Raw genomic sequence first — 12,572 nt, 5'->3', positions numbered from 1 at the left:
GACCGCAATGAAACTGGCTATACACTTATAGAGAATGAAACAGAAAGGTCGGTGGTAATTCGTGCAATGTTACCGGGCCACATTCACATTAACGTATGCACATACAGTAGCTAGCTAGCTAATGTGGCTAACGTTACTAGGCTAATGTTAGCCAAGTGATGCTGAACTGTACTAGACGTGTACCGTTAGCTAACTAAATACGCATTCCATGAAGTCCATAATAACACATTTCCCCGGAAAAACAAGAACTCTACCATTGCATATAACTAATTGAAGGTCACTAACGCCGTCCAAGGCATGATTGAACATGCTGTGAATGTTTATTTGCAGAATACAGTGGCTAGGCTACTGTAGCGTTTGGTATCCACTTACGCGCGGTTCTTTCAGCCAGTATCACCAGCCCCGACACACCAAAAAGGATAGCCTGGCACCACGCAATCCAGGACCCACTCCGAGCCGCCACGGGCATCATATGGGCGACAGGCCCAGTGTTTATCATGATACGGAGACTTGGGCACCACGGGAACCAGCCGGGGACATTATTATTGTCATCCTCCTCCTTTGGTGGATCCGTTACCTACCAGTACTCGTCCTCCAGGCTGGCTCCCGTCAAAAACATTTGACGTCACTGCAGTTTTTAAAGAGGCAGTACACTACTCGGTAAAGTAAGTATTGTTTAAACTCCCTATTGTCACATTGACGTTGAGACGTTACACCTTTTCATGTAGTGGCTATCCTGATTTATACAGGGCCGGTTCTGGACGTTCTGCCGCACTAGGCGAGACAAACATCTCAGCTAAAAGTCGGAGGAACAGAACATAATAGCAGCCCAATTAATAGGCTTATGCTACAAATTAAACACAACTTTAGCACATCTGGTTAGTAGGCAATATAATCAGTTAAATGTCAATAATATAGCCTAATATTTTCAATCTGATTACATTGTTAAAATCACCAATGTCCTGGACGTTCTGCCGCCCCAGGCCAGACAAAAATAATTACATCTTAGACATCCTTATGAATCTAAGCATGGCACTTTCAAAAGTTACCTTTCCACCCAGACATAGGCTCTACTGACGCAGAAAACTGTCAGCTTCAAATGCTGGCTACTGGCTACAAATGTTGTATAACCCAACAACAGAAGTTCTTCCCTAAAAGCTGCCTGGGTTTAAACAAACATATTCCATTTTCAGAAAGAGAAAAGCTCAATTAATAGGGACAGAATAGCAAAGTCTATTTTTTTTATTTCATTCTCTTTTCAGAAAGAGAAAAGCTCAATTAATAGGGACAGAATAGCAAAGTATTTTTTTTTTAATCTCCTCGAATATTATAGGCTACGGTTTAGCTTCAGATTGTCCCCATATGCATCTGAGTCACGTCTTTCGCGGGCATTTTAGAGCTTGTTTCTACCATAAGGCATCACCGAGAGAAGCATTGTTATAGAACGCTTGCTATAATCTGGATACGTTTTATGTACTTATTTAAAAATATAAAGCAAACAATAGATATCCTTTTTGCCTTTTTCTTTAACAAAGGGTATGTGATACCCTCACTCAATTCGAGCCCTGGTTTTAGTCAAACACACCAAGCCCTTCCCAGACACGGAGGTATTTAATTAGTACATGCGACAGTTTTGGAGTATTTGGCTATACCGACATCTATGGATAGGATAATTGTGTCTGTCAAACAGAACACTTATTGTTTGGAAGATGAAGAAATAAGCTCCAATTATCTATGTCATTCTATGTTCATGCCCATAAACATTTTTGGTGCACTTAACCCCTGCATCGGAGAGTTTCATTGTTGCTATCACTATGCAACCTACAGTTGGAAAACGAAGTTTTTTATTAATAATATCCCACCTGTTATCACACATGGCACGACCCCATAATTGTTACAATTACAATAAAAATAACACTTTTATATAACATATTTAACATATATTTTATATTAATGTAGAACTGTAAAACAGAGTAAGATCATTTGAGCTTTGGAAACAACTGCTTTGATAAATTCATGGCGGGCCTTGTTTCGCTGGAGCAGTGTAAAATAAGCTTTATGTCAATGATCCAGCCTTAATGAATTTAGTTTATTTACATATCGAATGTTATTGTCCAACATCAGTTTCAGAATTGATTTATTTCGTCTCCACCTAGAGAGGCCGCTTTCCTCTGCTGTGGTGCTGCATTGCATTCAGCGATGTAATCTCTCGGTAGCTGTCCATGGTCCTGATTCTTCCAGTCCTTGGTTCCATCCCTGGCCAGTAGATTTGCACTCCTGTGAAAAAAGTTTGCAGCAAAAACAGAAGTCTGCATCGTTTTGCTTGGAATAGACAAGCCTTGGTCTCTCCATTCTCTCCGCGCTTGCCAACCTCCTATAGTAGTGGGCCACCGAAAACTTTCGTTGCCCTTCATCTCTTGGGAAATTCCCCTCCTTATCCTGATGTGGCCCAGCCTGCACTAACATATCCTGTAAAGATCCATTCATTTATTTTGGCCACTCACTGGGATCTTTAATGTTTTTTGTCTGGGAGTCGGATTTAGCAGCAGCATCACCACTGTCATCGGGCGACGAATCTGAGTCTGGGTCCAAGATAGTAGGGTCTTCGTCGGCATTGTTTGGAGGTGTGGCTAGGCCTGGTGTGACCACCTGTTCTTGTCCAGCCAGGGAGCTGTCATCATCGGTGGAAGTGCATGGCTCGGACTCCTCGATTTGCCCTATTCGAACAGGGGATCGTCGTTCTCGGCGAATGAATGGCCTGTCCTCGTAGGCTTGTCATTCTCCACACCGGCTGATGGACATTGCTGCACACTGATACATTTCACCAGCGAATTTCTTTGGTTTAGAGATTGTGCCTCTTTTCTCATTCTTTTTTAAAATATTCGCTTCCTGATAGTTTGTGTCTCTTAGACATGATAGCAAATTGTTTCACATCTCTATAGATTACTTTTAGTTAAAATTATATCCACTAGTAGTAGCTAGCTAACGTTAACAGGCTAGGTTAGGCTACTGCCTTAAACACTAATAGAATAGTCTTCGTCACACAAACATTTAAAAAATACAATCATTTAATTGGCAGATTCATTTTTATTAATGTTTCACAATTGGATAATCCCATATAAATACACACATCACCATAGCTACCAATGATAGTTGGAGTGAATTTCGGGAGAAGCGGGAATGGGTGGGGGCGGGAACTGCAGCAACGCTATGAGCTGGTGGCAGGAGTTCCGCGGGCGGTGAAGCAGTGATGCCAATTTAGCAATTTTGTTGCTATATTTAGCAACTTTTCAGACTACCCTGGCAACATTTTTTTCCAAACAGCACCTAGCAACAAATGTAGCTACTTGAAAAGTGACTCAAACGCTAAAATGCATTCATTTTCCCTCTAGATGACACAACAATGATTTTCTCTGTAACACACTCAGTCACAACACACGTGCCTGGCTGCAAAAGTGCATTGTGATTGACGTCAGAAGAAGGCCAGCAGCAATTTCAGCAAATTGCAAATCATTGTTGGCTGACTGCAGCAGCAGTAGTACGGGTTCGACCAGCCAAACCCAACGAATATAGTTGGTCAAGAATGTTTGATCTTGAACAGAATTTACAACATCAATCAACATCTCTCAATCAAAAGTGTACAGACAGAAGTACAGAAAAGAATGGGAGTCTGTACCTGAACAAATGTCAAATCCTATTTTTTGCCGAGATGGCCAGTCAATTTGAGTAACTTTATAGTGTATTGTACGTAATGATGCAGTTTTACGTTATCACGCAATGACATCACAACGTCATTTAGCAACTTTTAGCAACAAATCAACCTTCCTCTAGCAACTTACCCTGATAAGTTGGCAACACTGCGGTGAAGTAGCTGATCAGTGGCGCCGGAGGGCGGCAGCCAATTGTCAAAATGCCGCCCCAAATTCAAGTGCCTAATCTTGCCTAATGGGAGGGCCGGACCTGAGTTTATAATCTTCCATATCACACAAATCCAGGGATATAATCTAGAGATATAATACCTTGGGTGCTATGCCCCTGAGAAAACACTCAGGAAAGAAAGATACACTTATTCAAACACTCATGAACTCAAACACTAATTTCACTACCACCTCCTAAGAAAGAGGATAATGACACAGGAACACAGACAGTGAACCTACAGCGACTTCAGACAACCTGCGTGTGTGTGTTAGTGGTGTGAGGGGTCAGCTGTTTGTTGACCCGCACCTACCTGTAATTGCTAATAACCCATCTGCAACCGCCCGACTGAGCGTACAAAACATTACGAACACCTTCCTAATATTGAGTTGCACCCCCTTTTTTCGCCTCAGAACAGACTCAATTCGTCGGGGCTGTCACGTTCTGACCTTTATTTCCTTTGTTTTTGTCTTTATTTAGTATGGTCAGGGTGTGAGTTGGGTGGGTAATCTATGTTTTCTATTTCTGTGTTGGTTTTCTCTGTTTGGTCTGATATGGTTCTCAATCAGAGGCAGGTGTTTTGTGTTGTCTCTGATTGGGAACCATATTTAGGTAGCCTGTTTTGTGTTGGGTTTTGTGGGTGGTTATTTTCAGTCTGTGTGTCTGCACCAGACAGAACTGTTTCGTTTCGTGTTATTCTCGTTTATCGTTATTTTGTTTGTTTGTTTAATGTATTCTATTAAAATGGATACTTTTCACGCTGCGCCTCGGTCCTCCTCTCTTCCTCCATACGACGAACGTTACAGGGGCATGGACTCTACAAGGCCCATGTTGACACCAATGCACAGTTGTCAAGTTGGCTGGATGTCCTTTGGGTGGTGGACCATTCTTTTTTTTTGAATATTTTATTTTTGCATTTTCCAATTAACAACATTCAAGACAAACGTGAAAAGATATTAGACAACAATAGGACAAAGTGACAATAACAGATGAGCGTAACAAAGAAAGAAAAAATAAAACAAATTATAATTATATATACAAACATACAATAAAAAAAAAAAATTATAATGAGACATTGGATCATATGGTCACCAGCCGTAGGCTACATATTATACGTTACGTGTGAAACATTATATAAGGATAATATAGAGATTCATTCAATGTGATGTGGGGGGAGATTCTCCATATAGTCAATAAAAGGTTGCCAAATTCTGTAAAATGTATTTAACTTATTCCTCAAGCGGTAAGTAATTTTCTCCAGTGGGATACAACTATTAACTTCTGATAGTCACATTGCAACTGGCAGGGGGGGAATCGAATTTCCATTTCAAGGCGATACATTTCTTGGCAATCGCTAGCAATATTTCTGTTAGCTTTATAGTATGGCTTTGCCTAAGATTGGTGTTAGTAAAGTTGCCCAGTAGACAGACCTCCGGGTCTAAAGGGAATGCAACCCCATGAATTGAGGATATGGTATCGCATACCCCCTGCCAGAAACCGTGTAGTTTTGAACACTGCCAAGTGGAATGGAGGAATGTTCCTTCATCTGAGCCACATCTAAAACACAGGGAGGAGATATCAGGGTTGAACTTGTGCAGTCTAGATGGGGTGATATAGAGCTGATGGAGGAAATTAAACTGGATCAGTCTGTATCTGGAGTTCAATGTGGATGTAACACCATCCCTGCATAGGTCACTCCATAGACCCTCATCAAGATCAATACCCAGATCTTTTTCCCATCTAAGTCGGGGTTTATCTAGCCCAGGCAGTGTTAGTCCTGACATAAGAGCATCGTAAACACGGGAAATGGTCTTGAACAGTGGTTGGTCTGCGTGGCAGAGTTGTTCAATAGGTGACATCTTAGGTAGGTTCCATTGTCCCTTGAGAGACACCCTAATAAAGTTTCGTAGTTGTAGGTAGCTAAAGAAGTCCCTGTTAGGCAAGTGGTATTTCTGTTTCAGCTGATCAAAAGACATAAGAACTCCCTCCTCGTAACAATGTTCCAGAAGAGTGATCCCCTTATCAGACCATGGTCTAAAGTTACTATTCTGGAAAAACATAGGAATCAATCTATTGTTCCATAAAGGGGTTTTAGGGGAAAGGAATCCCCCTCGTCCGAACAGCTCATGCAGTTTGCACCATGCCAGGACAGAATGTATGATTAAAGGGTTGTCTGTGATGGTTTTTATAGATTTTCTGTCCCATTTGTAAAACAATTCTGCCCCAGTGTCATCATTTACCTCAAGCTTTTCAATGTTCAACCATGAGGGAGAGGGACCCTTGTCAAACCTCTGAGCCAGAAACCTAGACTGTGCTGCCCAGTAGTACATTCTAAAATTGGGGAGGTTTAAGCCCCCTTGACTGTAATCCAGGGTCAGTTTATCCAGGCCAACCCTAGGGGTTTTGCCATGCCAGATAAACCGTCTGGTCATCTTGTCGAGAGAGGAAAAGAATGCTGCGGGAACAGGGATAGGGAGAGATTGAAACAGATATAGAAATCTGGGCAGGACATTCATTTTAATTACATTGTTTCTACCCTGTAGAGTGAGAGGTAAGTCCATCCATTTACAAAGGTCACCCTCCACCTTTTGCAACAAACTGGCCAGATTGAGTTTATAGAGGTTGTTCAGGTTACCATCCACCATTATGCCCAAATATGTGAAGCCCATAGGCGACCATCTAAAAGGAAACTTGTGCTTGATGGTATGATGGTCAAAGACAGACAACGGTAAGATTTCGCCTTTTATCTAAATTGACCTTATATCCAGAGAAAGAACTATAACACTGTAGTAGGATCTGCAAGTGAGAGAGGGAGTGTTCTGGGTTTGTTAGAAATAAGATAAGGTCATCCGCAAAGAGTGATAATTTATGGGTATGGGGGCCCACCTCAAAGCCATGTATGTCAGGGCACGTTCTAATAGCCTCATCCAACGGTTCGATGGCGAGGGCAAAGAGGTGGGGGCTAATTGGGCAACCTTGTCTGTTCCCCCTATAGAGAGGGAAAGAGGAGGAAGTAATCCCGTTGGTAGCAATCCTAGCTTTAGGAGATTTGTAGAGTGATTTTATCAAATTTACAAACCCGGTACCTAAACCAAACTTTTCCAAGACGCGAAATAGGTATGGCCATTCAACCCTATCAAAGGCCTTTTCAGCGTCGAGGGAGACTGCGACACTAGGTATTTTGTTTTTGTTAGCAAGGTGAATTATATCAAAGAACCTTCTGAGATTATTGGAGGACAATCTATTAATTAATTATGAAGCCAGTCTGATCTGGGTTGACCAACAGGGGAAGACATGACTCCAGTCTCTTAGATAGCATCTTGGTGACCAGTTTACAATCTGTGTTAAGGAGAGAGATTGGTCTATATGAGGCGTACTTTAGTGGATTTTTCCCTTTCTTGTGGATTACAGTAATCACTGCTTGAGAGAAAGACTCTGGAAAGTAGTTGTCTTCCCTGGCTTTTTTAAGTACCTCCATAAGGTAGGGGACCAACAGCTCCCTAAATTCTTTATAGAACTCTGGAGGGAAGCCATCCTCCCCAGGAGATTTATTAGAAGGTAAGGATTTAATGGCCTCCAACAATTCAGGAACTGAGAAGTGTTCACTCAGGCGCTCGCTGTCTTCCCCTGACAGACATGGGAGGTTGAGAGAGGAGAGAAAGGAGTCGATCTCTGATAGATCATCGCTTGATTGGGAAGTGTAGAGGTCTTCATAGTATTTCTTAAAAGTATTATTAATTTCAGTAGGGTCGAAAGATATCTCATTAGTAAGAGTTTCTATAGCATTAATTGTCCTCTTACTTTCCTCTGCTTTCAGTTGCCATGCCAATACTTTGTGAGCTTTCTCTCCAAGCTCGTAATAACGCTGTTTTGATTTAGTGATGGCCCTCTCAGCTTGATATGTGTTCAGAATATTATATTTCAGTTTTTTATTTACCAAAAGCCTGTATAGATCTTTAGTCGGGCCTCTTTGGTAGGTTTTCTCTAGCTCTGAGATTTCAGATTCAAGGGCACTCAGTTCCGCACCGTGTTTTCTCTTCAGCCCTTTAGTATAGGAAATGATCTGTCCCCTCAGATAGGCCTTCAATGTGTCCCAAAGAATGAAACTGTCAGGAGCGGAGGGTTTGTTTGTCAAAGTGAAAATATTGATCTGCTCTTTGATGAATGCACAAAATTCAGGTTGCTTTAGGAGTGTAGAATTTAGTCTCCATCTATATGCTCCATTTACCTTGGTAGGAATGGAGATTGATAATATCAGAGGAGAATGGTCACTAAGCAATCTGGGGAGATACTCGACATCTAACACTCTATGAAACAGTTGTGTCGACAGTAAAAAGTTATCTATGCGTGTGTGTGTCTTGTGTGGGTGTGAATAAAAAGAGTAGTCCCTATCCTGTGGGTGCAACTGTCTCCAGATGTCTAGTAAATTGAGATCTTTCATGAATGACATGGTGAGCTTGCTGGCTTTGGTAAGAAGTGAGGGTTTATCAGAGGACCTATCAAGAACTGTATCTAAACAAAAATTAAAATCTCCCCCAACCAGTAACCATCCTGGTGGTGCTTGAGCGACCTGAAGGAAGACATTCTGAATAAACATATGGTCATCGAAGTTAGGAGCATAGATATTCAATAGGGTCCAAGACTCTGAAAACATATGCCCCTGCACCAAAACAAACCTGCCAGAGGGATCAGAGATGGTGTTGTTGACGCAGAAGGGGATGTGTCTACTTATCAAAATTGCAGTTCCTCTTGCTTTGGAGTTAAAAGAGGACGCAAAAACTTGTCCTACCCATTCCCTCTTCAATTTCTTGTGTTCACTGGCTGTAAGATGTGTTTCTTGTAAAAACACAATGTCAGCCTTTAATTTCTTAAGGTATGTATAGACTCTCTTCCTTTTAATCGGGCTGTTAAGACCTTTTACGTTGAATGTGACATATTTTAGTGGATTAAGCATAGTTGGGTTTCAAATATGTAACTGAATGGAAATCTATCATATGTAGATAGTTAGGGAATGTTTCAACTTTGGTTTGAACACAGAAGTGACCTATGTGTCTCTTTAGGAAGGAAACAATAAACATAGAAAAAAGGGGGGAAAAATAAAGAATCCCACCCACCCCGATTGTTAGACTAAAACCACAATCCCAACAATCAAACATGAATACACTTGTAGAGATACGTTGCTGCTCGCTTTCCATCTTGCTCTTACTAGCTAAACCTTGGCGTAAACTAAAACCTGCGAGCTCTCTAAATTGAAAACAAACGTTGTGAATAGATATTTATGGCTGAATATTTACTGCCCACGGTAAGGGCTGCTTGAGTCTCTTTTCGAAAGATTAACATAAATGAGGGGGAAAGCAGTGGGCCTAAACCCACTTATTTGCTTCGCCCAGTGATATGTACTAAACCAAAATATACTCTCCTGTAAATGTAATAGAACTCACCCCGGAAAGATACGGTTAGTTGAAAATGTACAAATCAATTATAGCGACCGGAGGATATCAACGGTTCAGTCCGGATAAGAGAAAACAAACAAACTGCATCTTATCCCCCAAAGAGACCGTCCTGTCTCAGACGTTGCTCAGTTCTTTGAGAAAAGAGTACACTTCTCCCGGCGTGTTGAAGAGATGGCTTCGGCCTTTGTACTGAACTTTCATCCGCGCAGGGTGGATGAGGTAGCCGATGATGTTCTTCTCCTTCAGTGCTTTGGCGGCAGGTCTGAACTGCTTGCGACGTCTTGCGAGATCCGCGCTCATATCCGGGAAAAGGCTGACCCTCTTGCCATCAATGGTTATGTCCCCTTTGGCTCTTGCGAGTTGCAGTACCTTCTCTCTGTCTTGGAAACGGAGGAACCTGATCAGGACGGCCCGTGGGGGCTCATCTGGCCGGGGTTTCGGCGCTGATGTTCTGTGGGCGCGTTCGATTTCCAGTGGCTTGGTGAAGTTGATTGTGCCTAGGACATCCGGGATCCATTGAGTGAAGAAACGGACCGGGTCACGGCCCTCGCTGTCCTCTTTCAATCCCACCACACGGATATTACTACGTCTGCTCTGGTTCTCCATCTGATCTACCTTGTTTTTGAGGTAGGCATTGTCCTTTTGCAGTTGTATCAAGACCTGGTCATGTCGAGCGATGGTGTCTTCAACTGTGCTAATGCGCAACTCTGCCTCAGTCGTTCTCAAAAGGAGATCATTCATGGAGGATTTCAGGTCGTCAATGGAAGAATGGAGTTCAGCCGTTCTGTTATCGATTTTCATAGAAAGACCTTTGTTACCATCCTGAATTTCCCGGAGGAGAGTAGCCAGCATGTCGGCAGGCTCGCAAGAGGCCGAGAGCAACAGTCTGGAACTGTCGTTTGAGTTATGAGGGCTAATGCTAATCTTGCTAGCGTTATCGTTATCTTGGGAATCAACGACGTTTTGGTCGTCCTTCTTGCCTCTCTGTCGGCGGTCCATGGCTCTTTGGGAAGGTAAGTACTTGACAATTTATCAGCCGATGTTAGAATATTGTTTCAACGTTGTTATTTAGGTAATAATATAATAACTTTGAAGAGCTCGGTTTGTCAACGTCTGCTCAGCTCCGCGGCATCACGTGCTCCTCGTGGTGGACCATTCTTAATACATACAGGAAACTGTCACAGCAGCGTTGCAGTTCTTGACACACTCAAACCGGTGCGCCTGGCGGAAAAAGTGGTTTAAAAAGTATCCAAATATCATACTTGAGTAAAAGTAAAGATACTTTAATTGAAAATGACTCAAGTAAAAGTGAAAGTCACCAAGTAAAATATTACTTGAGTTAAAGTCTAAAAGTATTTGGTTTTAAATATACTTAAGTATCAAAAATAAATGTAACTGCTAAAATATACTTGGGTGTGTCACGCCCTGACCGTAGAAAGCTTTTTATGTCTCTATTTTGGTTTGGTCAGGGTGTGATTTGGGTGGGCATTCTATGTTCTTTTTTCTATGTTTTTGTATTTCTTTGATTTGGCCGGGTATGGTTCTCAATCAGGGACAGCTGTCTATCGTTGTCTCTGATTGGGAACCATACTTAGGTAGCTTTTTCCAACATGGTTTTTGTGGGTAGTTATTTTCTATTTCGTGTTTTGAACCTTACAGGACTGTTTTGGTTATTCTCTTTGTTATTTTGTTACAGTATTCACTTTTCAATAAAAAGCATGAACACTTACCACGCTGCGCTTTGGTCCGATTCCTCTTCTTCAGACGACGAAAACCGTTAAAGAACTACCCACCCCAAGCGGACCAAGCAGCGTGGTATGGAGGAGCAGAGGGTTCAGGACTCCTGGACATGGGAGGAGATATTGGACGGACAGGGACCCTGGAGACAGGCTGGGGAATATCGCCGCCCGAAAGAAGAACTGGAGGCAGCTAAAGCTGAGAGGTGGCGATATAAGGTAAGGCAGCGCAGCAGGCACAAGAGGCAGCCCCAAATATTTTTTGGGGTGGGGGACACGGGGAGATTGGCGGAGTCAGGCAATAGACCTGAGCCAACTCCCCGTGCTTACCAGAAGCAGCGTGGTACTCGTCAGGCACCGTGTTATGCGGTAAAGCGCACAGTGTCTCCAGTGCGCGCTCATAGCCCAGAGCACTATATGCCAGCCCCCCGCAAGTGCCATGCGAGAGTGGGCATCCAGCCAGGACGGATTGTGCCAGCTCAGCGCGCTTGGTCTCCGGTGCGCCGTTTTGGCCCAGGGTATCCTGCGCCGGCTCTGCGTACTGTGTCTCCAGGGGGCTGGGACGGTTTAGTTCGTCCTATGCCTGCGCTCCGCCCGTGCCGGACTAAAGTGGGCATTGAGCCAAATGGGGAGGTGCGAGTGGGTAGCACCAGATCTCCAGTGCTCCCCCACAGCCCGGTTTGACCTGTGCCTGCACTCTGGAGGGGCCGGGCTAAAGTGGGCATTCAGCCTGGAGGAGTGGTGCCAAGGCTGCGCACCAGGGCTCCAGTGCTCCCCCACAGCCCGGTTCATCCGGTGTCTCCTCTACGCACCAGGCCTCCTGAAGGTCTCCCCAGCCTGGTGGGCCCTGTGGCAGCCCCACGCACCAGCTGTCTCTGCGTCTCCTCCCTCCAGAGTCTTCCTCCAGTCCGGACCCTCCAGCGACGCCCTCCAGTCCGGAGCCTCCAGTGTCGCCCTTCAGTCCGGAGCCTCCAGAGTCGCCCTTCAGTCCGGAGCTTCCAGCGACACTCTCCAGTCCGGAGCCCAGAGGCTCCCTCCGGTCCGGAGCTTCCAGAGGCGCCCTCCGGTCCGGAGCCTCCAGCGACGCCCTCCAGTCCGGAGCTCCCAACAAGGGTCCCCAGTCCGGGGCCCGCTACAAGGGTGCCCAGTCCGGCCCTCACAACGAGGGTCCCCAGTCCGGGGCCCGCTAGGAGGGTCCCCAGTCCGGGGTCGGCGGCGAGGGTCCCCGATCTAGAGGCGCCACCTAAGTGGCCCGAGGTGGAGCGGGGTCTACGTCCCTCACCAGAGCCGCCACCGCGGAGAAATGCCCACCCAGACCCTTCAGGTTCAGGTTTTGCGGCCGGAGTCCGCACCTTTGGGGAGGGGGTACTGTCACGCCCTGACCGTAGAGAGCTTTTTATGTCTCTATTTTGGTTTGGTCAGGGTGTGATTTGGGTGGGCATTCTATGTTCTTTTTTCTATGTTTTTG

General features: G+C 44.4%; 1 protein-coding gene across 1 annotated transcript in view; it reads right to left on the bottom strand.

Annotated features, from left to right (window-relative positions):
- LOC120019242 (XK-related protein 5-like) overlaps positions 1 to 12,572 on the bottom strand; it is a 51,434-nt gene that overhangs the window by 9,629 nt on the left and 29,233 nt on the right. The window lies entirely within an intron of this gene.

This window comes from Salvelinus namaycush, chromosome 24 (genome assembly GCF_016432855.1).
Source record: "Salvelinus namaycush isolate Seneca chromosome 24, SaNama_1.0, whole genome shotgun sequence".
Lineage (NCBI taxonomy): Eukaryota > Metazoa > Chordata > Actinopteri > Salmoniformes > Salmonidae > Salvelinus > Salvelinus namaycush.
Note: the sequence above shows the minus strand (reverse complement) of the source record. Positions and strands in the feature narration are given on the sequence as shown.